Source organism: Entelurus aequoreus, linkage group LG07 (assembly GCF_033978785.1).
Source record: "Entelurus aequoreus isolate RoL-2023_Sb linkage group LG07, RoL_Eaeq_v1.1, whole genome shotgun sequence".
Lineage (NCBI taxonomy): Eukaryota > Metazoa > Chordata > Actinopteri > Syngnathiformes > Syngnathidae > Entelurus > Entelurus aequoreus.
Window position 1 is genome coordinate 36,558,049 of NC_084737.1, and position 16,746 is coordinate 36,574,794.

Consider the following 16,746-nt stretch of genomic DNA (forward strand, 5'->3'; position numbering starts at 1 on the left):
AAGGAAATAAAGAACATCTCTAATCCAGCTGGTGTGGCAAAGAGAAGCTGCAGCCTTCCAATTTAGCACAAGGAGTCTTCTAGCCAACTAAATAGTAAATGCTACCAAGTTCTTTTTGGATTTACTAAGAGAAGATGGCAGCGGGGCCACCCCAAATAGTCCGCTCAGAGGATTTGATTCAATCTTTTCTCCAATTACCAAAGATCAAGTATTTAAAATTTCAGTCCAATAACTGTACAGGGATGGACAAAGCCAAAACATATGAATTAAGTTGGCTGGAGTCTGTTGACACTAATAATGCCGATATTCCATCATTCATCTTAGCCAGCCGTACTTTGGTATTATAAGTACGATGTATTAGCTTGCATTGAATAAGTCTGTGTCTAGCACAACTAGAAGAACTCTACTTAAAATTTCTGTCCAACTCTCCTCAGATAGGGTCATTCCTAAGTCTCCCTTCCAAAGTGATTTAATTGAATTCAGAGACTCAGGGCGTAAATGAAAAATTTCATTGTAGATACGTGTAATTGATCCTTTTAAAGTCGGAAATAGTGTCAAAAAAGCATCTAAAACTGTGTCAGTTGGTACGTTTGGGATCCTGGGAAAAGTATTATGAACAAAACTGTGGATCTGTAGATATCTAAAATAGTGTTGATTAGGGATTGACAATTTATCACAAAGTTGCTGGAAAGAGGCAAATGTGTTGTCAATGTATAAATATTTAATGTTGTTGATCCCCAGACTTAACCATTTAAAAAGGCACTGTCGACAAGAGACGGAGGGAAAGCATGAATAGCAGTGATGGGTGCAAGACTAGAAATAGTCTGTAAACCAAAATAGTGTTTGAACTGAACCCAAATTCTGAAGGAGGTTTTTACGATCTGATTTTTTCGCAAAAGCGAGAGTAGAATTGTGGATGGGGAGTGAACCAGAGCCCTAAGAAATACTGGTTTAGTTGAGTTAGCCTCCATAACCAGCCATAACGGAGGGCGATCAAATGCTTCATTTTGCAGCTAATATTTAAGAATTTTAATGTCGGTGGCCCAGTAGTAAAACCTAAACCTTGGTAGTGCTAATCCTCCCGACGATTGGGGTCTCTGTAAATATTGCTTTCGTAAACGTGAGTCTTTTTATTCCAAATGAAGTCTAAAATGTGACTATCTAATTTACGAAAGAAGGAATGAGGGAGAAAAAGTGGTACACACTGTAACAAACAGGAAAATTGCAGATGTACATTCATTTTAACAGAGTTTACACGGGCCACTTCAGATACATTAAGTAAAGACTAGCGATTAAAATCTCCCTGGATTCTGGACAACTGTGGAACATGTTTGACTTTATAAAGCTCTGCAAGCGAATGTGTACTTGGCTAGCGATGGCCACGTCATAGGACAAGAGAATGCTCTCGAACAGCTCCAAAACAGCCGCTATCTCTCCACTGACAACGGATTTAAGTGTGTCGAGGATGGCGCCTCGCATTTTGTCCATCTTCTGACCTATGCTCCTAAAAATGGTCTACTCCTCCGTGATATCTGGATCCGGAGGCGCACGAGGCTTGGAGCGGCCTGGCTTGTCGGATTTCCCTTGGCCAGACTTTGCGGAATTCACAGGCGCAACTGACCAAAAAGAAGCTGCATACGACAGGTTCGTAAAATCAATCAATCAATCAATCAATCAATGTTTATTTATATAGCCCTAAATCACAGGTGTCTCAAAGGGCTGCACAAGCCACAACGACATCCTCGGTACAGAGCCCACATACGGGCAAGGAAAAACTCACCCCAGTGGGACGTCGGTGAATGACTATGAGAAACCTTGGAGAGGACCGCATATGTGGGTAACACCCCCCCCCCCTCCCCCCCCCCCCCCCCCCTCTAGGGGAGACCGAAAGCAATGGATGTCGAGTGGGTCTGACATAATATTGTGAAAGTCCAGTCCACAGTGGATCCAACACATCAGCGAGAGTCCAGTCCATAGTGGGGCCAGCAGGAAACCATCCCGAGCGGAGACGGGTCAGCAGCGCAGAGATGTCCCCAACCGATGCACAGGCTAGTGGTCCACCCGGGGTCCCGACTCTGGACAGCCAGTACTTCATCCATGGCCACCGGACCTATGCAACTCCCCCTCGCAAGGGACAGGGGAGAAGAGGAGAGAAGAAAAGAAATGGCAGATCAACTGGTCTAAAAAAGGGGGGTCTATTTAAAGGCTAGATTATACAAATGAGTTTTAAGATGGGACTTAAATGCTTCTACTGAGGTAGCATCTCTAACTGTTACCGGGAGGGCATTCCAGAGTACTGGAGCCCGAATAGAAAACGCTCTATAGCCCGCAGACTTTTTTTTGGCTCTGGTAATCACTAATAAGCCGGAGTCCTTTGAACGCAGATTTCTTGTCGGGACATATGGTACAATACAATCGGCGAGATAGGCTGGAGCTAAACCGTGTAGTATTTTATACGTAAGCAGTAAAACCTTAAAGTCACATCTTAAGTGCACAGGAAGCCAGTGCAGGTGAGCCAGTATAGGCGTCATATGATCAAACTTTCTTGTTTTTGTAAAAAGTATGATAGAGTTGACGGCTGGAGTTAGCAAAAGTGCCAGTAAAACATAAAAAAGATTACTTTTCCACAGAGACCCCGCTAAGCACACCCATGCTCAACCAAAAGTTCCAGCCACATACTGTTTTGACACTTTCATCGGTACTTACTTTTGAAGAATAAAATCTTTTTTTTTAATATTCATAAATATAAATCCTTATTCTGACTAAATATCAGTTTGAAGACAACAAAGCTATTTGGTTTTCCGACTGTACTTGATATGGTATTGTATAGTTGTATGGTTAAACAGCCATTATTGTTGTATGTGTTCTGACATCCGTTTTCTAGTGTTGATCCTTTAAGGGACACAGGTGAGCTCAGGGTCTACTTCAGCTGACCTTGGGTGATAAACAAACAACTAATTGGGGCGGTGTGGCTCAGATGGCAAACCAGTCAGCCAGACACTTGAGGGTTCTTGGTTCGAATCCAGCTTCCTCCATTCTAGTCGCGGCCGTTGTGTCTTTAGGCAAGACACTTTACCTACCTTGCTCCCAGTATAAATGTAGATAATGGGTACTCTGGCTTCCTCCCACCTCCAAAGACATGCACCTGGGGATAGGTTGATTGGTAACACTAAATTGGCCCTAGTGTGTGAATGTTGTCTGTCTATCTGTGTTGGCCCTGTGATGAGGTGGCGACTTGTCCAGGGTGTACCCCGCCTTTTGTCATTCATTTTCATTTATTTATTTATTTCAGGCAATAACATAAAACAGTACAAAGTTGACAACACATAATAATATAAATTAATATAGTGCAAAAGGTAATGTATAGTATGTAATTCATGATTGTCCAGTTTTGCCTGAAAGGGAGTGGGAAGAAGATAATTTATTTAATCCCACCCCCAGTTCTCCATTCAGTGATTATTCACATGAGTTTCACTCTTACTTTGTTGAAGGATTATAATACAGATGTTGTATCATAGTGGCATTACCACAGGTAACAATAATTATTACACTGTAACAATAATTTGTATCAACAATGTAGGAATAATGAATACACCAACAATGGTAATAGACAACATAGCAATAATGGTAAGGAAACATTGAGCACATGTTAACACTTTGAGACAGAGTATAGCAGCAGGTCAATTTAAAGACCCTCATCTCTATATTTGAACCAGACCCCATGTTTGTATAATAGTTTAAATCGATTAATAGTTTGGCATTGCTTGTGTTGTAAGTCCAGTTTGTTCCATAGTTTTACTCCGCATACAGACACACAAAAACGTTTACGAGTGGTTTGAGCTCTCGGCAATAAGAAATATCCAAAGCCTCTCAAGTTATGAGCCTGCACTCGTCTTATAAAAAAACGTTGTAGATTAATGGCAATAATTTGTTAAATGCTTTATATAAGATTATTAATGTATTATATTTAACAAGGTCATCAAATTTGAGCAACTTTGATTGCATAAACAGATTATGAGTATGTTCTAAATAACCAACATTGTGAATGGTCCGCACTGCTCTTTTATGTAATATGATCAGAGGATGAATTGTGTTGTGGTAAGTATTCCCCCATACTTCAACACAGTATGTAAGGTAAGGCAGTACCAAGGTGCAGTATAGAGTATGGAGTGCATTTTCATTGAGGTATAGTTTTGCTTTGTTTATAATTGAGAGGCTTTTGGAGATTTTTGTTTTAATGTGTCTGACATGAGGTTTCCATGATAGTTTACTATCAATTATTACTCCCAAAAATGTATTCTCATTTACGATTTCAATTTGGGTACCATCAATACTTATTTTCTGTTCAGATGTTATGTTGCGATTTCCAGACATCACTATCTTAGTTTTATTTATATTCAAAGATAATTTATTTGTGTCCATCCATTTTTTTACTATGTTTAGTTCTGTGTTTACTGTATCTATGAGCTCAATATAGTCATCACTACTGTAGAATATATTTGTGTCGTCTGCAAATAGTATACATTTCAGTACTTTGGATGTATTAAACATATCATTAATATATACATTAAACAGTTTTGGCCCCAACACGGACCCTTGGGGGATACCACAAGCAATGCCAAGAGTATCAGATAAAAATTGACCCATTTTAACAAACTGTACCCTCCCTGTTAAATAACTTTTTAACCAGTCACCAGCCAGCCTCCTAATTCCATATCTTCCCATTTTATCTAGTAGAATTGAATGATTAATGGTATCAAAGGCTTTCTTTAGATCAATAAAAATACCAACTGCATATCTTTTAAGCTCCAGTGCATTAGTAATTTCCTCAATAGCTTCAGTTATCGCCATTGAGGTTGTTCGTTTGGACCTAAAACCATACTGACCGTCATTGATTATATGATGCTTCTCAAGAAAAGATTCAAGTCGAGAGTCTTTCGCTCGAATGCAGCTGAGATAGGCTCCAGCACCCCCCGCGACCCCGAAAGGGACAAGCGGTAGAAAATGGATGAATGGAAATCACTTAGGATAAGTAGGAGTCTCCAATTATTAACATGTATTTTTGAGGATGTGCACAAACTGGTTATTCAAGCTGTTGTACATTTCCTGAAAAGATGTGTGAATCTCTGTCGTTACATGAGGTTATTTAGCGGCACTGGTGATTTTATTTGTTCCATGAACAAAATTAATTTGAATACCTAAGACATCTATTCTTAAGAATGGCTGAATTTTCACATTTCCTGATTAAATACATTAATCTGAGATGAGGATGTGTGAGCCGAGACACTGATTGATTTGTAAAATCCTTCATAAACTGGGTTAGATGTTTGTCAGCATGTTGCCAATGCAGGAGCTCCTTGATTTTTGTATGCCCGACTTTTTGTCTGTTTTCGGCGAAAGTTTGCCGTGTATTTTGTTTGCCCGCATATTATTCAACGGAATCGAATACCCAAATGAAAAATCCCACGCTTTGGTCATTGTCCAGGAATGTCATAGGGAGAGGCACCCAGTACAGTACTGACCCTGAAGGGCGGGGGGGCGTATGTGAGCTGGCAAGAGCTTGTCACTGCCATCCTTCTACATAGAAGCAAAGCGGCTGATTGACCTTTGAAATTAAAATAAATATATACTTGTATAACTAAGGGCTTTTCCTGCAGGATAGGAGCATGGACTTTGTATTCAAATAAAGCTGAAGCCAACATTAGTTTCCAGTTATAGGGGCTAGTCACCATCGGCTAGCTTTTGTAACCATCCATCCATCCATCCATTTTCTACCGCTTGTCCCTTTTGGGGTTGCGGGGGGTGCTGGAGCCTATCTCAGCTGCATTCGGGCGGAAGGCGGGGTACACCCTGGACAAGCCGCCACCTCATCGCAGGGCCAACACAGACAGACAGACAACATTCACACTCACATTCACGCTTTTGTAACCATATATACAGTATATAAAAACCAGCACAGAGGGGCCCTGGGGTTTTGTTAAGTTTGCAGATGTTTTTGTTATTAAATATGTAAAAAATTATTAATGTTAATATTAAAATAAATAAAGCCATAAAAGTTAAATGATATGGTTGCTTAAATCAAATTAAGAATGTCGAAGACAACCAACAACAAAAATGGGTTCAACCTCAGGCAGATCATCCAGTCATCATGCAGAAGCCCGGCGTCCAGGCCAACCAAGGCCCAGCCTGCTTTCCATACACTTCCAGAGACGTGCGACGCCTGTGGGCACGACAAAGCTGAGCATTTATCCAATGACTGTCCAGTTTCGCTGCAGAGGAACAACCCACACTATGCTACCCCATTGAAGTCAATGGACGCTGAGCTCAACACTCCTTAATAGAATGTGACGCTCCCACAATCAATGAGAAGTAAGTCGCATCAGCTGTCCTGAAAGTAGCTGATTCTGAAAAAAAAGTTGAACACATCCTAGCTCATATGTAATCAATGAAATGTAAACACAAAAGTACATAATTGACCACTTTTTTTCATATATTAGGGGAAGCTTCCCTTACAGTCTTAAAACAATCATCACTGTTTGAAATCATGTTCTAGTTATAAAAAAAATAAAAATAATATTAAGGTGACATAAAAATAAATAATGAATAAATAAATACATTTAAAAAATAAATAAACTCTTATGCTGATTACTTTACGTTAAATTGGTTGGCACTTTTTTTTTAATAAATATTTTTAAAAAAAAAACCAAAACCAAATTATTTAGGGGTGGATTTAGATAAATTCTAAATATGTTGATCCCCTCTTTAAAAAGTCACACACTTAATTAGGGTTTTACATATGTTTTAAAAAGCTGGTTTCAGCCAAATCCACGCAAAAAGCAGTTTTTAAGTGCGTATAAACATACCAAGTTTGTGTGTATGGGGCGGCGACGTTTGGTTTACAGTGGGATGAGTGGGCCTTCAGGAATCTTGTGTATGGGTGCCCACTGTTTGTTGCTACGCCCAGTGGCGTGTCCAGGGGGTGGCCTGGGGTGGCACGTGCCACCCCTAAAATCTGACAGGCCACCCCAGGTGCCACCTCACTCAGAGTTGGAACAATTTGAGGAAGTGTTTTTAAACTGTGATACGCGCATCATTCGGGCTCCATCTCGTGGTACGCCAAATTGCTTATTTCAAGGGTGCCCAAACTACAGCCCGCAGATTGTCCCACATTTATTTTTGAAACACTAATAAAAATATAGTGTGATTTGGTATGACACAGTGATTTTGTCAAGACTTGGTCCTGGGGTTTTATTTTTCCGGAAGGCAACGGAAAGTTGGCGCGTGCCAGACGTGAATTTAAATACATGTTTTATTTTAACACTAATAAACTACAAAAAAAGGAATAAACAAAAGGCGCGCACAAAGGCGGAAATACAAAACTTGGGTATAAACACAAAACTTGCACAAAGGCAGAAACTATGAACAATAAAACAAAAACACTAACTGTGGCATAAATGAATAAAACTTACTTGGCAAAGAACTGTGACATGACATGAAGCAGAGTGATGAAATAGTGTGGAGAAGGTGATGTCGCCAGGAAGACCAACAGAAAAAGACAGGCTTTAAATAACAGTGACATGATTGGTGAAAACAGGTGCGTGACTCAAAACGTGAAACAGGTGCGTGACAGGACAGGTGAAAACTAATGAGTTGCTATGGAAACAAACAAACAAGGAAGTGCAACCAGGAACTAAAAAGAGTCCAAAAAACAAACACATGGCCAAAACAAAAACATGAACAGACATGACAGAACCCCCCCCCTTACGGACAGATCCCAGATGTCCAAAAACAAAAAACAGGATCAAGAGTCATGGGACGGCGGGAGGGGGACATGGCGGTGGGTCGCCAGGCCAAGTGGCCCCGAATCCACCGAGGCATAGTCATGTGGCGGCGGCGAGTGGAACGCCGCCGCCACAGACGAGGTGGGCGACCCGGGAAGGGCCACATGTGTGGCCGACGATGAGGTGGGCGCACTTGGCGTGGCGGACGACCAGGCAGTGGCCACCTCCGTGGCAGACGAGGAGGCAGGCGCGTCGTCATCATGGCAGGCAGCGAAGCTTGGCGTGGCGCGTCAGGCGGCGAAGCTTGGCGTGGCGCGTCAGGCGGCGAAGCTTGGCGTGGCGCGTCAGGCGGCGAAGCTTGGCGTGGGGGGTCTTGGTCTTGGCGTGGGGGGTCTTGGTCTTGGCGTGGGGGGTCTTGGTCTTGGTCACTTGGAGGGTCTTGGTCACTTGGAGGGTCTTGGTCTTGGCATGGCGGTTCTTGGTCTTCGCTTGGGGAGTCTTGGCATGGGGGTGCTTGGTCATGGCTTGGGGGGTCTTGGTCTTGGCTTGGGGGGTCTTGGCGTGGGGATGCTTGGTCTTGGCGTGGGGATGCTTGGTCTTGGCGTGGAGCTGCGACTGGTGGCACTTGGCGTCGTGGAGCTGCGACTGGCGGCACTTGGCGTCGTGGAGCTGCGACTGGCGGCACTTGGCGTCGTGGAGCTGCGACTGGCGGCACTTGGCGTCGTGGAGCTGCGACTGGCGGCACTTGGCGTCGTGGAGCTGCGACTGGCGGCACTTGGCGTCGTAGAGCTGCTACTGGCGGCACTTGGCGTCGTAGAGCTGCGACTGGTGGCGCTTGGCGTGGAGCTGCGACTGGTGGCGCTTGGCGTGGAGCAGGTGGAGGTGGCCTAGCTGGAGGCTGTGGCTTGGCAGGTCGAAAGACTGGTGGTGGCGGCCGTGCTGGTGGCTGTGGCTTGGCGTGACAAAAGACAGGTGGTGGTGGCCGAGCTGGAGGCTGTGGCTTGGCGTGGCGATGCTGAGCCACCCCACCTGAACAATTCCCAGCCCTAGCCCCCCCCTCAAGGAGCGGATACCAGACGCGCTCCCCGCTGTCTGGAACCGTTTTTTGGGGTGGGTGGAGGGAGGTCAGGAGGGGGGTAAAATCCTCCCCTATCAATTGTCCAAAATGTCTCTCTTTTTGTACCTGGGATTGAGTGGGTGAAAACAATTTTTTTTGTGACTTGGGCGTGGCTTGAGTCCTGGGGGGGGGGGGCATGAAATTCAGATGGCTGTGACTGATATGCTCTAATGTCCAAAATCATGTTCTGATAATATTTGATCATAGAAACAGAGTCCTTTGTTGAGGGCGGCTGATCAAAAGTAAAAGAGTTCAGAGAAAAAAAATCTTGAGCTGTGATGTCATCAGGGTGAAGCCGGGCTGCCTGTGGCTTGCTTCCGCCCGTAGCTCCACCCACACAGCAGATGACTTTATGAATTTCTTTAATAAGAAAATTGAAGTCATTAGAAAAGAGATGAAAGACAATGCATCTCAGCTACAACTGGGTTCTATTAACACAAATACGACTGTATATACGACGGATACCGCCCTCCAAAATAGTTTCTCTCTCTTTGATGAAATAACATTGGAGGAATTGTCAAAATGTGTAAATGGGACAAAACAAACAACATGTTTACTTGACCCAATTCCTGGGAAACTTATCAAGGAGCTTTTTGTTTTATTAGGTCCATCAGTGTTAAATATTATAAACGTATCACTTTCCTCTGGCACTGTTCCCCTAGCATTCAAAAAAGCGGTTATTCATCCTCTACTCAAAAGACCTAACCTCGATCCTGATCTCCTGGTAAACTACCGGCCGGTGTCCCACCTTCCGTTTATCTCGAAAATCCTCGAAAAAATTGTAGCACAGCAGCTAAATGAACACTTAGCGTCTAACAATCTCTGTGAACCTTTTCAGTCCGGTTTCAGGGCAAATCACTCTACGGAGACAGCCCTCGCAAAAATGACTAATGATCTATTGCTAACGATGGATTCTGATGCTTCATCTATGTTGCTGCTTCTTGATCTTAGCGCCGCTTTCGATACTGTTGATCATAATATTTTATTAGAGCGTATCAAAACGCGTATTATCTTGGTTTAACTCTTATCTTACTGACAGGATGCAGTGTGCCTCCCATAACAATGTGACCTCGGACTATGTTAAGGTAATGTGCGGAGTTCCCCAGGGTTCGGTTCTTGGCCCTGCACTCTTTAGTATTTACATGCTGCCGCTAGGTGACATCATACGCAAATACGGTGTTAGCTTTCACTGTTATGCTGATGACACCCAACTCTACATGCCCCTAAAGCTGACCAACACGCCGGATTGTAGTCAGCTGGAGGCGTGTCTTAATGAAATTAAACAATGGATGTCCGCTAACTTTTTGCAACTCAACGCTAAGAAAACGGAAATGCTGATTATCGGTCCTGCTCAGCACCGACATCTATTTAATAATACCACCTTAACATTTGACAACCAAACAAATAAACAAGGCGACTCGGTAAAGAATCTGGGTATTATCTTCGACCCAACTCTCTCGTTTGAGTCACACATTAAGAGTGTTACTAAAACGGCCTTCTTTCATCTCCGTAATATCGCTAAAATTCGTTCCATTTTGTCCACAAGCGATGCTGAGATCATAATCCATGCGTTCGTTACATCTCGTCTCAATTACTGTAACGTTTTGTTTTCGGGCCTCCCTATGTCTAGCATTAAAAGATTACAGATGGTACAAAATGCGGCTGCTAGACTTGACAAAAACAAGAAAGTTTGATCATATTACGCCTATACTGGCTCACTTGCACTGGCTTCCTGTGCACATAAGATGCGACTTTAAGGTTTTACTACTTACGTATAAAATACTACACGGTCAAGCTCCTGCCTATCTTGACGATTGTATTGTACCATATGTCCCGGCAAGAAATCTGCGTTCAAAGAACTCCGGCTTATTAGTGATTCCCAGAGCCCAAAAAAAGTCTGCGGGCTATAGAGCGTTTTCTATTCGGGCTCCAATACTATGGAATGCCCTCCCGGTAAAAGTTAGAGATGCTACCTCAGTAGAAGCATTTAAGTCTCATCTTAAAACTCATTTGTATACTCTAGCCTTTAAATAGACTCCCTTTTTAGACCAGTTGATCTGCCGTTTCTTTTCTTTTCTTTTCTACTCTGCTCCCAACCCGGGGTGGACCGCTAGCCTGTCCATCAGATGGGGACATCTCTACGCTGCTGACCCGTCTCCACTCGGGATGGTTCCTGCTGGCCCCACCATGGACTGGACTTTCGCTGATGTGTTGGACTTTCACAATATTATGTCAGACCCACTCGACATCCATTGCTTTTGGTCTCCCCTAGAGGGGGGGGGTTACCCACATATGGGGTCCTCTCCAAGGTTTCTCATAGTCATTCACATTGACGTCCCACTGGGGTGAGTTTTCCTTGCCCGTATGTGGGCTCTGTACTGAGGATGTCGTTGTGGCTTGTACAGCCCTTTGAGACACTTGTGATTTAGGGCTATATAAATAAACATTGATTGATTGATTGACTATATTGACGCATCGAAAGCCTTTGATAGAGTCAACCATCAGAAACTGTTTTTAAAACTGAAAGAGAGGGGCGTGCCTGATAGTATAATCATAATTCTGTCATATTGGTATGTTAATCAGAGCATGCAGATCAGATGGGGCGGTAAATGCTCAGCAACATTTAAGGTTGGGAACGGGGTACACCAGGGGGGAATTCTCTCCCCTGCCCTCTTCAATCTGTATATGAATGACCTATCTGTACAGCTCAATACATGTAGAACCGGATGTGTACTTGGTAATACTGTGGTCAATCATTTTATGTATGCGGATGATTTAACCATCCTGTCTCCTAGCAGTGCTGGCTTCCAACAGCTGCTGAATATATGTACAGATTATGGTTTAAAATATGATGTGAAATATAATGCCAAAAAGAGTGTCATCATGATATGTAGAACAAGAGAGTACAAGGACCTCTCTTTTCCTTCATTCTATCTGTCAGGACAGGTGCTGAGTGTGTGTGATAAAACTAAGTATCTGGGGCACATCATTACTGATCTATTGGGTGATGATGATGACCTATACAGACAGCGGTGTATGCTGTATGCCCAAGCCAACATGCTGAGAAATAAATTTTATTATTGTACATATGATGTAAAGATAAACTTATTCAGAGCCTATTGCACTCCTCTGTATACTGCCCCCCTGTGGGTAAAGTATAAGCAAAAAAGCATACAGAAACTGCAGGTTGCTTATAATGACTGTATGAGGCTTCTCCTGGGAATTCCAAGAAGCTCCAGTGCAAGCCAGATGTTTGTTAGTGTTGGGGTGCCCACTTTTTCAGCGTTGCTACGCAACATTATGTATAAGTTTATGTGTAGGGTATCTGAGTCTGAAAATGACATAATCTCTGTGTTAACGAACTCTGGCCGCAGTTCTGTTAAGTACTCATCTGGACTGTGGAATCATTTGCACACATGTTTGTATGTCAGAAACTGACATTTGGGTTTTATGTTTTTATTGTTTTTATGTTTTATTGTTTTGTTTTTAATGTATGTTTTATTGTTTTGTTTTTAATGTATTATATTCTGTTTTTATATGTTTAAATGGATCTTAAGGTCTGCAATAAAGATTGATGATGATGATGATGTTTAAATGTAAATAAAGGTTTATGAATGTTACAATCTTTATTTATTAAAGAGACTATTTGACATTCTTTATTTGTATTTTGCGCCAATGGTTGCAAGTTGTCTGACGTACTGTAATACCTCGATGCTTTACAATATTGTTTAATGTCAACAATTGCTTTACAAGAAGAGTCACTCGATACTTGGTGGTGGTAATCGTGGTAAACTACTGTAGTAGCTACAGCAGCTCCTGGGGTAGATAGACTGTTTTATGGTTGCCACCCCTGCAGAACTAGGTGCCACCCCTGTGCCACCTATAAAACAATGTATTGGCACACCACTGGCTATGCCCCTGTGCATGCACATACACACATAGACACAAACTGTCCCAGTGAAAAAATTAAACAATTTGCTGCCACGTTGTGGTCATGATAATCCAGTGGTGTGCCGTCAGGGCCAGCAAGGCCTTCTCTGCTGGCCTAACATAACCAGAAATCCCGATCATTATTAAAGATACAATTATTTTTTTATTTACTTTCCCTAAATATCTAAAATTATTCATATTCTCTTCATGTCTTATTATGCTCATTCCAGTGATTTTGTTTTTAGTTTTAATTTGTATCCAATCAGAATTTAACTAGCTTATGTTGCCATGCTGTACGAAATCTGCCAGACGCCTTCAGAATCAACAATGCGGGCGTTTGTGCACTGTAAGTGAACGGACACATACAGTTGATAGACAGTTGCGATAGCCAATCAGATCACAAGTTGTTGTCAGTAAGGCCTTCTAGATGGCCTCATGTTGAACGTGACATTTACGCGTCCTGTGGTTGGATATTGAATACTCATCGGGACCGTTAGCGGATGAATTTAAGTTAAGTTAAAGTTAAAGTACCAATGATTGTCACATACACTAGTTGTGGTTAAATTTGTCCTCTGCATTTGACCCATCCCCTTGATCACCCCCTGGGAGGTGAGGGGAGCAGTGGGCAGCAGCGGTGCCGCGCCCAGGAATTATTTTTGGTGATTTAACCCCGAATTCCAACCCTTGATGCTGAGTGCCAAGCAGGGAGGTAATGGGTCCCATTTTTATAGTCTTTGGTATGACTCGGCCGGGGTTTGAACTCACGACCTACCCATCTCAGGGCGGACACTCTAACCACTAGGCCACTGAGTAGGTGGCCTAGTAACACATAGAGTTGAGAGACAGTTGCGATAGCCAATCAGATCACAAGTTGTTGACAGTAGCTGTTCTGTTACAACTAAATGTTGTAAACTCTTGTTGTTAAAGTGTGTTATGCTTTTCATTTAAAGGCCTACTGAAACCCACTACTACCGACCACGCAGTCTGATAGTTTATATATCAATGATGAAATCTTAACATTATAACACATGCCAATACGGCCGGGTTAACTTATAAAGTGACATTTTAAATTTGCCGCTAAACTTCCGGTTCGAAACGCCTCTGCGGATGACGTATGCGCGTGACGTAGCCCGGCGAACACGGGTATGCCTTCCACATTGAAGCCGATACGAAAAAGCTCTGTTTTCATTTCATAATTCCACAGTATTCTGGACATCTGTGTTCGTGAATCTGTTTCAATCATGTTCATTGCATTATGGAGAAGGAAGCCAAGCAAGCAAAGAAGAAAGTTGTCGGTGCGAAATGGACGTATTTTTCGAACGTAGTCAGCCACAACAGTACACAGCCGGCGCTTCTTTGTTTACATTCCCGAAAGATGCAGTCAAGATGGAAGAACTCGGATAACAGAGACTCTAACCAGGAGGACTTTTGATTTGGATACACAGACGCCTGTAGAGAACTGGGACAACACAGACTCTTACCAGGATTACTTTGATTTGGATGACAAAGACGCAGACGTGCTACTGTGAGTATGCAGCTTTGGCTTTTTTTTGCGTATGTACGTAACTTTTTTAAAATATATAAGCTTTATGAACCTTGGGTTAGGTGAACGGTCTTTTGGGCTGAGTGATTGTGTGTGTTGATCATGTGTTTGAATTGTATTGGCGTGTTCTATGGAGCTAGGAGCTAGCAGAGGAGCTAGGAGCTAGCATAACACGTACCGTACCGTACGTGCGCGTCACGTACGTAACTTTTTAAAAATATATAAGCTTTATGAACCTTGGGTTAGGTGAACGGTCTTTTGGGCTGAGTGATTGTGTGTGTTGATCAGGTGTTTGAATTGTATTGGCGTGTTCTATGGAGCTAGGAGCTAGCAGAGGAGCTAGGAGCTAGCATAACAAACACGCAGGTGTTATTATGCAGGATTAATTTGTGGCATATTAAATATAAGCCTGGTTGTGTTGTGGCTAATAGAGTATATATATGTCTTGTGTTTATTTACTGTTGTAGTCATTCCCAGCTGAATATCAGGTACCGTGAGTATGCAGCCTTGGCTGCTAAACATTCGATAACTTGACCGTATGTGCGCGTCACGTACGTAACTTTTTAAAAATATATAAGCTTTATGAACCTTGGGTTAGGTAAACTGTCTTTTGGGCTGAGTGATTGTGTGTGTTGATCAGGTGTTTGAATTGTATTGGCGTGTTCTATGGAGCTAGGAGCTAGCAGAGGAGCTAGGAGCTAGCATAACAAACACGCAGGTGTTTTTATGCAGGATTAATTTGTGGCATATTAAATATAAGCCTGGTTGTGTTGTGGCTAATAGAGTATATATATGTCTTGTGTTTATTTACTGTTGTAGTCATTCCCAGCTGAATATCAGGTCACCCTCGGCTCTCACAGCATCTTCCCTATCTGAATAGCTTCAACTCCCCACTAGTCCTTCACTTGCACTTTACTCATCCACAAATCTTTCATCCTCGCTCAAATTAATGGGGAAATTGTCGCTTTCTCGGTCCGAATCTCTCTCACTTCATGCGGCCATCATTGTAAACAATAGGGAACTTTGCGTATATGTTCAACTGACTACGTCACGCTACTTCCGGTAGGTGCAAGCCTTTTTTTTATCAGATACCAAAAGTTGCAATCTTTATCGTCGTTGTTCTATACTAAATCCTTTCAGCAAAAATATGGCAATATCGCGAAATGATCAAGTATGACACATAGAATAGATCTGCTATCCCCGTTTAAATAAAAAAAATTCATTTCAGTAGGCCTTTAATTAACATTGTTACATGTGCATTTGTCGCCATCATGTGGTCAGGGCAGTTAATATATCTTTGAGATGTGTGTACTTTGAATCAAAGTTTATTGACCAGAAGTTGCATAAGCCAAGCAGATAAATTTACGGTATATGTTTTAATTGCTGATGCGTTTTAATTGATTTTTAATTGCGCCAGAAAATAACCCATTTTGTATACTGTTGATGTAATTCAATAAAGTGCTTCGCCGATGTATTGTCGTGGAGATAAAAGTCACTGTGAATGTCCATTTTGCGTTCTCGACTCTCATTTTCAAGAGGATATAGTATCCGAGGTGGTTTGAAATACAAATCTGTGATCCACAATAGAAAAAGGAGAAAGTGTGGAATCCAATGAGCCCTTGTACCTAAGTTACGGTCAGAGCAAAAAAAGATAAGTCCTGCACTGCACTCTAGTCCTTCACTCTCACGTTCCTCATCCCCAAATCTTTCATCCTCGCTCAAATGAATGGGGTAATCGTCGCTTTCTCGGACCGAATCGCTCTCGCTGCTGGTGTAAACAATGGGGAAATGTGAGGAGCCCTTCAACCTGCGATGTCACGCTACTTCCGGTACAGGCAAGGCTTTTTTTTATCAGCGACCAAAAGTTGCGAACTTTATCGTCGTTGTTCTATACTAAATCCTTTCAGCAAAAATATGGCAATATCGCGAAATGATCAAGTATGACACATAGAATGGATCTGCTATCTCCGTTTAAATAAGAAAATTTAATTTCAGTAGGCATTTAACTTATTATAGAACAATAACTCAAAGTATAAAAAATAAATAAATAAACAAAGGAGTAAGTGCCTCACCAGCCATGAACCTGATGGCACATTGCTCGTTGTTGTCCATTTATGTATTTTTCAGCCCTCCTCCTACTCTCGCCTATTGTGGCACTGATCGCCCCTCATACAGCAACACTGACTCCTTCCTTCTGATAGGTCGATGTTCTCTCTGCTATTCTCAGACACACCAGCAGGTGGCAGTAGTCGACGTACTAATTGCAAAACTGGAGGATCTGAAGCCTTTAAACATGTGTGAGATTAAAACAACTGAAAACAAATGAACATTTAATTAGAGGACTGATTTACATGTTTTGTATTAAGTTTATAAGC

At 42.3% G+C, this 16,746-nt stretch overlaps 1 protein-coding gene across 1 annotated transcript in view; it reads right to left on the bottom strand.

Moving 5' to 3' along the window:
* Window positions 1-16,475, bottom strand: part of nkain5 (sodium/potassium transporting ATPase interacting 5) — a 28,229-nt gene extending 11,754 nt beyond the window's left edge. Inside the window, exons 1-2 of the mRNA XM_062053429.1 lie at window positions 16,444-16,475; window positions 6,126-6,220 (exon numbers count right to left, since the gene is read on the bottom strand). The gene's annotated coding sequence lies outside the window, so the exon portion shown is untranslated. The remainder of the gene's footprint in view (window positions 1-6,125; window positions 6,221-16,443) is intronic.
* Between the last annotated feature and the right edge of the window lie 271 nt (window positions 16,476-16,746).